Genomic DNA, 15,867 nt, shown 5'->3' on the forward strand with positions numbered 1-15,867 from the left:
TCTGGAAACTGGAATGAGTGAACTGATTAATCCCCTCTTTCACAAAACCACACAAGAGGTTTTTAGCACCAGCCAGAGTTCATATGAGCGTCTGCGTAGCGCAGCCAGCACTAAAAACCTCTTGTGCAGTTTTGTAAAAAAAAAAAAAGGGGAAGGGGTAAACTTGCAGACGATACTAAACTGTTCAAAGTTGTTAAAACGTATGCAGACTGTGAAAAATGTGCAGGCACTAGGACTGGGCGTCCAAATGGCAGATGGGGGTTAGATGTGGATGGGTGCAAAGTGACGTACATTCGGAAGAATGACCCAGATCACGGCTACTAGATGCTGGGGTCCACCTTGGGGGTCAGCACCCAGAAGGGGGATCTGGGTGTCATTGTCAACAGTGCACTGAAGCCTTCCGCCCATAGTGTGGCGGCAGCCAGGAAAGCAAGCAAGATGCTAAGAATTGTTAGAGAGGGGATAGTGAACGAGACTGGGACTTTTGTAGTATCCCTGTTTCGTTTCATGGGTGTGACCTCACCTTGAGTACTGCGTTCAATTTTGGTCACCTTGTCTCAAAATATAGCGAAACTAGAGGGGGTTCAGGTAGGGGCAGCCAAGATGATGAGGGAAAGGGAACTTCTCTCGTATGCGGAGAGACTAGGGATGTTGGGGCTTTCAGCTTGGAGGAGAGATGGATGAGGGGAGATGCAAATGAAGTCTACAGGGTTCTGAGAGATGTACAGCGGGTACAAGCGGACTGATGTTTTACTCCATCAAAGAGTGGGACACTTGATGAAGTAAGAAGGAAAAACTTTTAAAACCAATGGGAGGAATTTTTTTTTCACTCTGTGAAGCTCTTGAGCGCATTGCCAGAGGGTGTGGTGGAAGCAGTTGACGTGGCTGGTTTTAGAGGTTTGGACGGGTTCCTGGAGGAGGAGTCTGTGGTCTACTATTGCGACAGACAAGGGGGAATCCACTGCTTGCCCTCAATTGCCGACATGGAATGTTGCTACTATTTGGGTTTTTGACCTGGATTGGCCACCATGAAGACAGGATACTGGGCTGCATGTACCACCATGGGTCTGACCCAGCAAGGCTATTTGTTTGTTCTTATGTTAATACAGAATAGTTAGTGAAATAGCCTAAGACCTAGGTGAACTGGATTCATTTCCCACTGCAGCTTTTTGTAACTTTGGGCAAGTCACTTAACCCTCCACTGCCCCAGGTACAAAATAAGTAAACCACTGAACGTAACCACAGAAAGATGGTCTACCAAGTCCCATGCCCTATCCCTTTAAATGTATCTTTTAACTGACCAGTTATGCATTCTCAGTAGCAAAAACAATCAATAATAAAATCTTGAGAAAAGAACATGAACAAACGAGTCCTAAGCATTACTTCTGCCTAAACATTGCATTTATCACTACATGGAAATCCTAGACACTTAGGACCATATAGCTCCCTCCCCTTTATAATATCTTGATTAATAGAAAGCTGCTGCGTACCCTTCTGGCTGCGTTGAGACTGACTGAATGAACTGAGAACTTGGTTGAACAAGACTTTTCTATCCTTATTGGAGAGGTTTTTTTAAAGAAATTGTACAAGTCTTGATTTAGCATCAAACTGCATATAAACAAGTACTAGCGACAACAACATAAAAAGACCATATATACTCTGGAGCCCTCCGAATAACCACTCACACAGAGACCCAACGGTGTTTGCCACTTACCGCAGCGCAAACGTTTTACTACCTATGCCGCCATACACAGCGCGACACCAAAACAAGCAGCCCAACACCTGCCAAAGCGTACTCACAGAAACCACTCCCTTCCAGTCAGTACTTTCGAAATCGTTGGTACCCGAATGGTCCATCCAGTCTGATTCAATTCAATTTTTTTATTTTTTTTCTTCTTAGCTATTTCTGGGCAAGAATCCAAAGCTCTTCCTGGTACTGTGCTTAGGTTCCAACTACTGAAGTCTCTGTCAAAGCTCACTCCAGCCCATCTACACTCCCCAAGCCATTGAAGCCCTCCCCAGCCCATTCTCCACCAAACGGCCATATACAGACACAGAACGTGCAAGTCTGTCCGGTACTGGCCTTAGTGCTTCCATATTTACTATTATTTTCTGATTCTAGATCCTCTGTGTTCATCCCACGCTTTTTTTTAAACTACATCACCGTTTTCCTCTACACCACCTCTCTAGGGAGCGCATTCCAGGCATCCACCACCCTCTCCATAAAGAAGAATTTCCTTACATTGCTCTTGAGTCTCCCACCCCTCAACCTCAAATTATGTCCTCTGGTTTTACCATTTTCCTTTCTCTGGAAAAGATTTTGTTCTACGTTAATACCTTTCAAGTACTTAAACATCTGAATCATATCTCCCCTGTTCCTCCTTTCCTCTAGGGCAGGGATCTCAAACTCCCTCCTTGAGGGCCGCAATCCAGTCGAGTTTTCAGGATTTCCCCAATAAATATGCATTGAAAGCAGTGCATACACATAGAAATCCTGAAAACCCAAATGGATTGAGGCTCTCAAGGAGGGAGTTTGAGAATCCTGCTCTATGGTATACATATTCAGGGCTTCCAGTCTCTCCTCATAGATCTTTTGGCGCAAACCCTCCTCTGGACTGCTTCAAGTCTTCTTTTGCCCTTCGCCAGATACGGTCTCCAAAACTGAACACAATACTCCAAGTGAGACCTAAGAAGATCCCTCAATCACCAGAGGGAGGGTGAAGAAGGGGGCCCAGGGGTAGCCCCTAAAGCTGGTGCCACTCAGCCAGACACCCCTAACTCACTGGAGACAAGCAATAGGAATAAATATCCAATTCAGCACCAAAAGCCAGGAGCTAGAGGAATGGCATCCATACGCCTGCTTGAGATAGAACATATTAATTGACCAGGAGAGGTTCCATCCAAGAGGAGCTCCTGCAAATCAGTTCTCTATCTCCACCTGCTGGTAGATGTGCGCTATCCCACTAGTCATTGGATTCATCTGCTGCTATTGCTAAGGAAGCTTCTTGATTTAATGAAATGGAACATTTGTCTACTACTTCTTGACTGAACCTGCTAAGCAGCTAATAAAGAGAACATGAGCAGCATAAGGCAATAAAATTATTTAAAACAGGTTCAGAAGTGAGACTCGATTGTAATGCAGATTGTTCTCTCTCGCTGTTTCAAAACAACCGTCTCTTATTGAGCAAAATCTGACATTCTATTTTTCCAAGGGAAGGCAGGCAATGGTTGTGAAAAATCTGTCGCTTTTTTGTTCTAAAGTGTAAAAATGTTTCAGAAAGCATTCAGATTTTAGTAATTACAAGGTAGAACTGTGAAATTTCACAAATTTTCCTTTAAAGAGAAAAAAAATGGTTTCCCAAACCATCAAATTGACTATATTTCTTGTTAGGCTGTATGCAAGCCTCTGCTTCCTTTTTTGAAGATGTAGTGAAACATTCCAGTAGGCATCGTGGGGTCTTATATTAGGTCAGCATAGGCTTTAAAGAATAATAATAATAATAACAGTTTATATACCGCAATACCGTGAAGTTCTATGCGGTTTACAAAAGATTACAAGATCACATTTAACAGGAAAATCATACATTAGCTAAAAGGCACAAAAAATGACACTGGGGCTGTTATCATCTAAGCAGCCTTTAATTCTGGTGGAGTAGCCTTATAGTTTGAGCAGCGGGCTGATAACCAGGGAAGTCAGGATCCAAATCCTACTGACACATCTTGTGATCTTGAAGAAGGTACTTTACAGCTACAAATTTAGTTTTGAGCCCCCCCACCCCACCCCATGGGACAGGGAAATACCTACTGCTACTACTAACCATTTCTATAACACTACTAGACACAATGTGTTTCTGTTTGCCCCAAACTAAAAAACTACAGTTGCAAAATAATCAAACTTCCAAACACCGTTTCTGTTTCTTTATATCAGAGGGAATCCCCCAACTTTCTTTGCAAAACCTACTCTAAATTACATCCTCCTCTCTCTCAATTAGTCTTCTGCATTAGTGGCTGAAGACCAAGCAAAGGGAAACTCCCATGGACAGACAACTTGAAAGGATCAGCCATAAATTAAAAATGGACAGCTGGGAAAAAAACCCATACTGAAACTAACTTGAAGACAATGGCTTAATCAAGGTTTATTAATGTTTGATCAGGTCGCTTATAACGAAATAACCAAATAACGAAAGCAGTCCATCAGCACAGTCCTGACTAGGCGTCTACCAGGGCAAGCCCTTTATTAATGCCTGTAAATTACCAAAATGATGAGTCATTATTCTAGGTTAGGTGTTTTTTTTTAAGTCAAAGAGTGATCTTCAGACAGTTGTTTATTGCCATTAATCATGTCTAAATGTGACTAGTGCGATGCATTATTATTTAAGGCTAAAAACAACTAAGGTCCTCTTTTACAAAACTATGGTAGCGATGCTGCTGCTGCGGTAAATGCATTGAATGAAGCCCATTCAATTCATATGGGCTTTGATACATTTACCGTGGGAGAATCACTATTGCAGCATTCTAAAAGTGCCCTAACTTAGGTAAAATCACAGGAACCAAACAATTGCAATTTTAAAATGACTACACTGGTTTCCATTTCATATTGTGTTCATTTAAAATTTTGGCCCAGGTCTTCAAAGGCCTACACCTGCCTATTTAAAAGAAACTCTGGCTCCGATGTCAAACTTACCGGCCTGTAGTTTCCCGGGTCTCCTCTTGACCCCTTTTTAAATATAGGTGTAACATTTGCTATCTTCCAGTCCTCCGGGATCTCCCCAGTTTTCAAGGATAGGTTGCTATCTCATTTCTTAATTCTTTTAGTACCCTAGGGTGGATTCCGTTCGGGCCTGGTGATTTGAAAAGCGACAAATCACCAGGCCCGGACGGAATCCACCCTAGGGTACTAAAAGAATTAAGAAATGAGATAAAGGGAATACTCAAACGAGTTTGCAACCTATCCTTGAAAACTGGGGAGATCCCGGAGGACTGGAAGATAGCAAATGTTACACCTATATTTAAAAAGGGGTCAAGAGGAGACCCGGGAAACTACAGGCCGGTAAGTTTGACATCGGTTCCGGGCAAGATGGTAGAAGCACTGAAAAAGGACAGCATCTGTGACCACATCGAAAAACATGGGCTGATGAAAGCGAGCCAACATGGCTTCTGCAAAGGAAGATCGTGCCAAACAAATTTACTGCACTTCTTTGAGGGGGTGAACAGCCAGTTGGACAAAGGGGAACCCGTAGACATCATTTACCTCGACTTCCAAAAGGCCTTTGACAAGGTACCCCATGAGCGGCTACTTAGGAAGCTGTGGAACCACGGGGTGGAAGGGGACGTACACAGATGGGTCAAACACTGGTTGGCAGGCAGAAGACAGAGGGTTGGAGTGAAGGGTCACTACTCGGGCTGGAGGAAAGTCACGAGCGGAGTTCCGCAGGGGTCTGTACTGGGATCGCTGCTGTTTAATGTATTTATTAATGACCTGGAAATGAGGACGAAATGTGAAGTTATAAAATTTGCGGATGACACTAAACTCTGTAGAAGGGTTAGAACTACGGAAGAGTGTGAGGACCTACAAAGGGACCTAAACAAACTGGAGGAGTGGGCGAATAAATGGCAGATGAACTTCAATGTAGGGAAATGTAAGGTCATGCATATAGGGAGAAAGAACCCGATGTTCAGCTACCAAATGGGGGGATCAGTATTAGAGAGAAGTAACCTTGAAAGAGATTTGGGTGTACTGGTGGATACAACAATGAAGTCAACGGCACAATGTGCAGCAGCTGCGAAGGCAAACAGAATGTTGTGTATTATTAAGAAGGGTATTACGACCAGGACAAAAGAAGTCATCCTGCCGTTATATCGGGCAATGGTGTGCCCGCACCTGGAGTACTGTGTTCAGTATTGGTCACCGTACCTTAAGAAGGATAGGGCAACACTTGAGAGGGTCCAGAGGAGAGCGACACGAATGATTAAGGGCATGGAAAAACCTCTCATACACTGAAAGATTGGAGAGACTGGGGCTCTTCTCCCTGGAAAAGCGGAGACTCAGAGGAGATATGATAGAGACCTACAAGATCATGAAGGGCATAGAGAAAGTAGAGAGGGACAGATTCTTCAAACTTTCAAAACATATAAGAACAAGAGGGCATTCGGAAAAATTGGAAGGGGACAGATTCAAAACAAATGCTAGGAAGTTTTTCTTTACCCAGCGTGTGGTGGACACCTGGAATGCGCTTCCAGAGGACGTAATAGGACAGAGGACGGTACTGGAGTTCAAGAAAGGATTGGACAATTTCCTGCTGGAAAAAGGGATAGAGGGGTATAGATAGGGAGCTACTGCGCAGGTCCTGGACCTGTTGGGCCGCCGCGTGAGCGGACTGCTGGGCACGATGGACCTCGGGTCTGACCCAGTGGAGGCATTGCTTATGTTCTTATGTCCTTATAACCCAAATAATGATTTAAGATCATTCCAAAATAGTTATTTTAGTACTGTCAACTCCTAAATAACCCCTGCTTTTACAAAACTGCAATAGTGGTTTTTAGTGCAGGCTGGCAAGCTCAATGCTCTGTGCTGCTCCCGACACTCATAGAGTTCCTATGAGCATCAGGAGCAGCGCAGAGAATTCAGCACATCAGCCTGCAGTAAAAAACACTATTGCGGTTTTGTAAAAAAAAAAAAAAAAAGGGGGGGTAAATGAGATCTCAATCAACTACGTAGAAAGGGAACCTTTTCTTTTATGGGCTCAAATGCTTGGAATGATCTTCCTGTGGAAATCACCATGCATGATCATTCTTTTGAAAAGAAAGTGAAAGCTCATTTCAATTTTCGTCACAATAGATATTTGTAAATTAAGAAAGTGTGATTATGATTTTTGGAATTTATTATTCATGTTTGGTAATGCTACATGTTTTCTTTTATGTTTCATTTTTTTATATAAATTTTTTTTTTATCTGAGATTTTCATGTGAATTGTGTAGTGTCTTCTTTTAATTCTGTATTATACCGTAAGCAGATTTTGGATTACGGCAAAATAGAAATCCAGATGCATGTGGCAAGCATCACCAGGGTACTTTAAATCTTTTATAAAATTCAATCATGCTTCACTCAATGTCTTCTGTAAGCTAAGCTCAGATGGTCACTGTTTACTCTTGCACACTTCCTGTTACAGTGCCATATTTCTGGAACACAATCTCAGGTGGAGCTCAGATCAATTGATACCCGTATCTTTCAAAAGCCTGTGATAGCTTGGCTATTTACACAGGAATACGAGTTCAGTTCAGGTTATTTTGTTGTTTTACTAATGTTTTACTGTGCCCTGCTTTTAAATGTATTTTGATCTCTGATGGATAGTTTTATAAGCCACCCAGAATGGTAGATGGTGTGGGATAAGTAAAATAAATTATTTATCATGAATTTCATGGAGTGTCCTCTTGTTTTTCTATCTGGCAAATCAAACAAGCATTCCCTATTAAACACGCTGCCCAACTCATTCACTATTATATTCCCTTTCACTTGTCTTTTCTCCAAGCAGAACATCCTAACCTATTTAGCCTTTCTTCATAAATGAGATGCTGCATATTATTGTTGCCTTTCTCTGAACCTTTTCTAGCTCTTAAGAGATGGGGCAATCAGAACTGCATGTAACAGTGACGGCACTCTGCACTAGAGACCTATCAAGCATGATGATAATCTCAACTTTATTCTCTTTATCTCTGTCTTTTTCTTTCTCCAGCTAATATCCTATTTGCTTTATCAGCAGTGATGGCATACTGGGCCTAAAATTTCAAAATACTGTCCCTCAATTACACCAAGATCTTTTGCTTGGGTGTTGACCCCTAACCCAGAACCCAACATTTTATATCTATAATGAGGATTACTTTTCCCCATCATTTTGCATTTGTTTACAATTAAAATTCAGCCTCCTACAAATCTTTCTGCAAATTCACAATCTTCTGCTGTTTTAAAGATTCTGAATTAGAGAATGACACGGTGACAAAATTCATCACCGTTCCCGCCCCCGCAGATAACCGCAGGAAATAATCCCATGTCATTTTTTAGTGTCTATTTCAACCTCAGTCCTTCTATACCAGCATTCTTCAAAGCAAAGCTTGCGGGGCAGTGGTTGTGGCCATTCATACTCTGATTCTTCCCTCACTCCTTAAAGAATGATTTGAAGATGGTTTCCCGCGGTTATCCGCGGGAACGGTGATGAATTTTGTCACCATGTCATTCTCTACTCTGAATAGTTGTTTTGTCATCTGAAAAAGCTGATCATCTCACTCATCATTCCCACTAGAGAATGACACGGGGACAATTTTTTCCCCATCCATGCAGGAACTTAATTTCCCTGCTCCGTCCCCATGAGTTTTGTCGCTGTCCCTGTCCCATTCCTGTAAGCTCTGCCTTAACCACACAAGCCTTGAACACTTATGATCTTAAAGTGTTTGGGGCTAATGCAGATGAGGACGGAGTTTGCAGGAATGGGGCAGAGTCAGGAAAAGAACTAGCAAGGACAGGAAAATGAGTTCCTGAGGGGATGGGGAAAAATTCTAATTCACACCTCCAGATCATTCAGAAAGACATGAAGCAGCACAGGCTCTTGAGAGGGCAAATAATGCCTGAATATCCCGAGGAACCCCTCTACTAAGTGCAAATCACAGGCAATAAAGAAAAATAGGACGCAGAGATGGTAAAAAGTTATTAAACATTTTCCTATATTTATCAACTCCCCCCTTAAAAAGTGTAACAATTGCAACCCCCAGAAAGGAAAACTTCAGCTTTCAAAGGACAAGGGGAACCCACAAGACAGGTTCTGAAAATGTTCTTCATTAATGTGTGTGTGTTGGGGGGGAGGGTGTTTGCAGGGCTTTTTTTTTTTTTTTAAGAAAGATGGAATTCAATGGCTGTAAAACACACACACACACACAAACAACAACCAAAACCATTCAAGGGGAACCCACAAGACAGGTTCTGAGAATGTTTTTCATTAATGTGTGTGATCAAAACATTCAAGATAATGAAGTTCTTCTTCACCCAGAGAGTGGTAGAAAACTGGATCGCCCTCCTCCGTTCTATACTCAACCTCCATATCCAATGTGGATTTAAATTGAATCAGGTTGGGCAGACTGGATGGACCATTCGGGTCTTTATCTGCCGTCATCTGCTATGTTACTATGTTATTCCTTCCTATATTAAACTCTTGTAAACCATGACGAGCTCTATAACTATGGAGAAGATGCGGTATATAAACTTAAGGTTTAGTTTAGATTATTATAGGGGAAAACACCCTCCAGGGATTCAAGACAAAGTTAGACAAGGGGAGTGTGTGGCGCAGTGGTTAAAGCTACAGCCTCAGCACGCTGGGGTTGTGGGTTCAATCCCACGCTGCTCCTTGTGACCCTGGGCAAGTCACTTAATCCCCCCCATTGCCCCAGGTACATTAGATAGATTGTGAGCCCACCGGGACAGACAGGGAAAAATGATTGAGTACCTGAATAAATTAATGCTCCCTTGGGAGAACGGTATAGAAAATTGAATAAATAAAAAAAAACAAGTTCCTGCTGAACCAGAACGTATGCAGGTAAGGCTAGTCTCAGTTAGGGCGCTGGTCTTTGACCTAAAGGCCGCCGTGTGAGTGGACTGCTGGACATGATGGACCACTGGTCTGACCCAGCAGAGGCAATTCTTATGTTGGGGGGTGGGGGGGGGGGGGGAAGAGAGATTTGTTTGCAGGGCTTTTTTTTATAGAAAGATGGAATTCAGTGGCTCCAAACCATGCACATACAAAAACCATTCAAGGGCCAAGGGGAAACAAGTCAGGTTCTGAATTCCTTCCTTCCTTAACAGGGGCTTTTTTAAGAAACATGGAGCCCAGAGGTTCCAAGGAAACCAAAAAGTCCACCCTCCTCCCTCTCACACCCAGCAGCTGAAGCAGACGCCGGCCTCTCCTCTCCCCCTTCCTACCTGAGGTCGACCACCAGCGCCGCAGCTTCTCTTTCTCCAGTGCCCGTCCCTAACCCGGAAGCGTGACTCTCGCCGGAAACAGGAAGTTACGACAGAGGAGGGCGGGACAACCGGCACTAGGGACTCGCTCAAAGACAAGTTTGGAACGAAAAGAGCTGCCCGGGGGCGGGACACGGAAGTAGCTGAGTAGAAGAGCTTCTGGGTGCTGCGAGGAGGGCGAGCGCCGCCCTCCAGCATCTCTCCCCCCATCTCCCACTTGGGATCGCCCACCACCAATCCCGGGGCTTTCCTCCTTCGGTGACCCGCCCCCTCTCCCTCTGACGCAACCTCTCTTCCTGCCAAGCGTCCCGTCTTGCCGGAAACAGGAAGGTGCGTCAAGGGAGGGCGGGGCGCTGGGGGGGAATTTGAAAACAGGCTGCGTGGGAGCGCGTGACGGGAAGACAACCCGGAAACGGAGAGCTTCACGTGCCAGGCGCTCTCCTGAACCGGAACGTTTGTTGCTTCCCCCCCCCCTCCTTGTACCCAACCAGCCAAGACTTCGGAGGGACTGAATTCCACCCAATATAATCTGATTAATTCATGATGGTCCGCACGAAGCACACTGTGCGCACAGAAAATGTTAATGATCAAAAGAGAACTATAGAAAAATAGACAAATGTAGGGCAAAACCGACCCATTTTGATCGCTAAATTGAAAATAAAATCATTTTTCCTATCTTTGTTTTCTGCTGATTTCATGAGTCTCTGATTGCACTCCCTTCTGACTGTGCATCCAATTTTCTTTCTGCCTCCTGCACACTTCCTCTCCTCTGGACCTCATTCCCTTCCCCAATCAACATCTCTCTCTCTCTGTCCCTCCATGAGTCCAACTTTTCTCCCTCTCTCCTCCACCCGTTATTGGCAATATGTCTCTCCCTCTCTCATTGTCCATTCGTCTTGAGAGATCCAGGCATCTCTCCCACCCCCTCTACTGCCACATCCAACATTTCTCCCGCTCTCATCCCCTGGATCATGTGCAGCATTTTTCACCACTGCCCACCAGCCCCATGCCCATTTCTCCTGTCATCCCTCTCCAGCACAATGCCACATTTCTCCCTCCATTACTAAGTACAACATTCCTCCCTGTTTCCCCTTTAATCTGCCCTCTCCACCACCATTTCTCCCTCTCGTCCTTCTATTCCCCATGCATCTCTACCTCGTTCCTCTCTATGCCCAATTTTCCTTTCATCCTTTCCCCATGTGCACCATCTCACACACTCATGTCCATCAATTCTTCATTTCTATTCCCTTCCTCCCATGTATAAGGTGACCATACGTCCCATTTTGAACAGAACCGTCCCATTTTTGGATCCCCTGTCCTGTTGTCCCCACACACAGACTAATGGTTTTAGGAATGGGTTGAGAAGCAGGAGAGTGTGGCACAGTAGTTAGAGCTCCAACCTCAGCACCCTGAGATTGTGGGTTCAAACCCATTCTGCTCCTTGTGACCCTGGGCAAGTCACTTAATCCTCCACTGCAGCCCCAGATACATTAAATAAATTATGAGCCCACCAGGACAGATAGGGAAATTCTTAAAGTACCTGTATGAAAACCGCTTTGAGTGTGGTTGTAAAACTACATAAAGGTAGTATACAAGAAAAAAATAAGCGAAGCTAGGGTTCAGATTTCACTGGCCTTCCTTGTGATCTTAGACAATTCACTTAACTCTCCTTGCCCCAAGTAGAAACTCACAGCTGTAAGCCATCTGGGGACAGTAAAATATCTACATGGATATGACTTACTATGAGAAAAAAAAAAACAACAACCCCAAAACACTGGAGGAAATGTTCCTGATACAGTTGTTTATTCAGCCATAAAACGTTTGCCTGAAGATTTCACCTGTGCTGCTTCATCCACATTTGCTCACTCTATTGGACCCCTGAAGAAGGCAGGATTGTTTTTATATTATCACTGCAACGTTTTACTGCCTGAATAAATGACTGTATCAGGAACATTTCCACATATTTTATTTTATTTTGTCTTCACCATTTTACTGTGGAATTTTTGGGTTTCTCTTTGCTTACCATGAGCTACTACTGAAAATGAATGAGCAAAAAACCATCTCATATGTGAACATTCTATTATACAACCACTGATGATGTTTTGTGCATGTGCAAAATAGCCAATAAGCAGTCAGGAATTGATTAGTTGAAGCATATTACAGTAGCTTCACATGTGTCTTCAAACTAAGGAAAAGATGATTTGGGGCTTGTAGCATTGCTTGCAGCCTTGCATGTTGCAATTTGACTCTCCACTTGGTGGCGCACTTAGCAAGAACATCACAAATATATGCATGTGGGTACGTGTGTGTGTGTGTTCATCTATGCTGTAAAGGAGTCACTGACAAATATAAATTTTGCTTCAATTAGTCATTTAAAATAATTGCTTGCATAGATGAACTACACACATACCTGATGAAAAATGAAAACAACGTGCAGTCAACACAAACACTGTAGAACGGTGTTAAAAACAATGGCATAATTAAGTCTTTAGCTTTTAGGCGTTCATAAATTTTGAGCATGGCGTTGAGCCAAATACATAAAGAAATCTTTGTTTAGTCTGGCCACTGAAAATGCATTCTGTGGGGCAGGAAATTTAAACAAATGCATTTATGTGGTCAGTACCTAATTCTCTTCAGCCCCCGTGCTCACCAGGGCTAATGGGGGAGGTAGGAAACCTCAAGTTTAAAGGGTTCCTGAAATTTAGATACTTATTCTTTTAAATCAGGGGTCCCCAAAGTCCCTCCTTGAGGGCCGAATCCAGTTGGGTTTTCAGGATTTCCCCAATGAATATGCATTGAAAGCAGTGCATGCAAATAGATCTCATGCATATTCATTGAGGAAATCCTGAAAACCCGACTGGATTCCGGCCCTCGAGGACCAGAGTTGGCCATGTCTGATATAGGCCAAGTGCTTGGCCATTAATGGAAACCCCCAGAAAATCAGGGCTTTTATGGTTGTAAACATCGCCGTAGAGCGTGGGGAAACCTGTGTAAGGGCACTCTAGGGCCTGGATTCTGTAAACGGCACCGTTATCAGTTTCTGTCTAGAAAATCAGCACCGTTTGCATGTTTATCGAATCACAGCCACATTGAACGTAGGCACCAGAAATGTAGACCAAGGTTTTATAGGCCTCTATTTCTGGCACCTACTTTCAACGAGAATTGTGTCTATAAGAGGCACTTACCAGAGACTACGACCATTTCAGGTTAAACCACACCCACTCTTGATGTAGGCACTTGTAGGCGCCTCTATGGATGGGAGATGACCGCCATATTTTTTTCTAATGTGTTTTTAATTGGTTTTAAATGAAACAGTATTACCAATTAAAATAAGTTAGGCGCGTTACTTAGAGCGCATTACGAAAATCAGGGCCTAGGTGCCTATTTTTATTGTGGCTTAGTAAAAGGACCCCTTAATTTTTTAATAAAGACCCGAACGGTCCATCCAGTCTGCCCGTTACTTATACCCATTAAAAATAGATGATTAAATTAACTTGTCTCCTCTTTGATATTTCTGGGTCATAGACTGTAAAGTCCACCTGGTATTGTCTTAGGTTCCAAATACTGAAGTTGCCATCCAAGCTAACTCCAGCTTATCAAACCATCCTGTTTGCAGGATATCTACCATAAAGTCTGGCCAGTAACATCCTCATGTTCCAAGTTAGTGAAACAGGGCAGACCCGGGAGTGGACCTGGGGCGGTCCCAGGGCGGGGCCATGCATCCTCTTTAACCAGATGGAAAATCTGGTAACCCTAAAAATAACCCAATATGGCACATTTATGGACATTGTGTGGTAGCTAATGTCAAGATACACTTGCTAAGCATGTTATTGGCTTTGGTGTTTTCTAACTGTAACAGGAGCGACACCAACAACCATTGGAACCATAGCAAAAAGGAACAATATTATGGCTCTATAACAGAAAAATGAAGTAGGGAGGCCCAGGCTGAGGCAATGGATCAAAATATTTTTGCTTCCTGCAAAAATATTTTTGATGCAATGTTGAAAGGTGCAGCTGCACAGGGCAAAAACCATGTGCGCGTGACCTCGTCTCCTTCGTGTCAGCCTAGAGGCCTATGGGAGATTATATCAATCTGGCTCTGGCATGGGAAGGCAGATAGACCCTTAGTGCAGGGAGACTGTGTTAAGTTTCCCTGATATGGTGTTAAGTTTCCCTGATTGAATCATGACTAGCTAAAAGGTGTTAATGTCTGATTAAGAGGGTGCTTAGGTCCAAGTGCACAGATCAAGAAACAAAGAAGCCAGAGACCTAATCCCATCACCATGCTTGCAGGTATTACACCCTCCTTTGTCAATCACATTAACCATTGTTTCAAACAGTTTACAAATTCTAAACTCAAAGATACTGGGAGATACAATATTTTCTCTATTCAGAATAAGATTCCAAGGTATAAAAGCCTGCTCTCTGCTCTATCAATGGGGGTCTCTTTTTCTATCAAGCTATCAGGAGAGGGGTCTTGGCCCTCTCTCTCTCTTTCTATCTAGCTATCTCTTGGCTCTTTGCTTGGCACTCTGGTTCTGTCTTGGCTCTCCCTCTCTCTGTCTATCCTTCCCTTTATCTATGGAACACGAAGCTTAGACCATCCCCCATTTCTCTCCCTCTCTGCCTTTCCCTGAAACTTCACACTTCCTTCTGGACTCTGTAAGGCAGGGAAACTGCTATGCTCTCTATTTAATTGTAATGCTTAATTGTAATGATTATAAATATTGCTTTTCTGTAAGACTATTTCTATAATATATTCTTTATGCAAACACCTCTGGCTATGCCTTCTTTATTCTACTTTCTGGTGAGTCATCGGTGAGGGAACTGAACCTGGGACCAGCGTTTGTCAGGACGCCTTTCACTTAACCCCTACCACCTAATATTGTGGGGGCCACTTTCAAACTGACACTCCGTACTCTTTCTGATGCAGTCCCCTCCTCTAACTTTCTACATTTAAAAGCATCAATGGGAATTCATTTCTATTCAAAATAGGATCGGCTTCCTACTGAAATGTGTTCGATGACCACCATGCAGGAATTATTCCATTTCTACCATATTGCTCTGTCTCAATTATAGACGGTAAGTAGTAGCCTTGCAGGAATGTGCATGCACACGATCCATATTTTATCCTTTAAAAGGTGCAGCATGTGCTCCCTGTGAATGTCTCCTATGTTAAAGGCTATGCTAGAAGCCTGATGTGGTTACCTTCTCTTCTCTTTATCTATGGAACTTGAAACTTAGACCATCACCCCATCCCCCTTTCTCTCTCTCTCTGGCTCTCCTTAGAACTTCAGACTCTCTGTCTCTTTGCCTCTGAACTCTGTAAGGCAGGGAAACTGCTTGTAATGCTTATAAATATTGCTTTTCTGTAAGCCTATTTCTATAATATATTCTTTATGCAATCACCTCTGGCTGTGTTTCTTATTGGATTCTACTCCTGGTGAATCTTCTGTGAGGGAACTGAACCTGGGACCTGGCGTGTGTAAGGCCGCCTCTAACATAACCCCACCAACCATACATTGTGGGGGCCTGACTAACAATCCTTACACGAAGGACTTAACAATAAGGTTTGAACCAAGCTTTCCTGGTTCTCAGTCTACTCCTCCAGCCATTAGGTTGCTTCTTGCCTTCATGTGCAATGTTTCATAAGATGAGGTGTGGAAAGAGGTGAAGACAGGTTTGCAGCAGATGGGCCAGGTGGAGTGTGATCTTGTGAGTCGGACTGACGGCAGGCAGCGGAATATATCATTGAATCTGACAGGAGGATGAAATGTGCATTTTATCCCATAGATTTTCTAAATTATTTGCACACTTGCCAATGAAAATGGTAGCCAACTTGAGACATCTCATGTCCTTGCCAAC

At 43.4% G+C, this 15,867-nt stretch overlaps 1 protein-coding gene across 6 annotated transcripts in view; it reads right to left on the bottom strand.

Annotated features, from left to right (window-relative positions):
- TRAF6 (TNF receptor associated factor 6) overlaps positions 1-15,867 on the bottom strand; it is a 333,270-nt gene that overhangs the window by 99,904 nt on the left and 217,499 nt on the right. Inside the window, exon 1 of one of the 6 annotated variants that reach the window (XM_033927931.1) lies at positions 9,964-10,232. The exons of 4 other annotated variants lie outside the window; for them this stretch is intronic. The gene's annotated coding sequence lies outside the window, so the exon portion shown is untranslated. Of the gene's footprint in view, positions 1-9,963; positions 10,250-15,867 lie in introns of those variants that run through there. One more of the 6 variants, XM_033927925.1, reaches the window with a different exon arrangement.

This window comes from Geotrypetes seraphini, chromosome 19, assembly GCF_902459505.1.
Source record: "Geotrypetes seraphini chromosome 19, aGeoSer1.1, whole genome shotgun sequence".
Taxonomy (NCBI): Eukaryota; Metazoa; Chordata; class Amphibia; order Gymnophiona; family Dermophiidae; genus Geotrypetes; species Geotrypetes seraphini.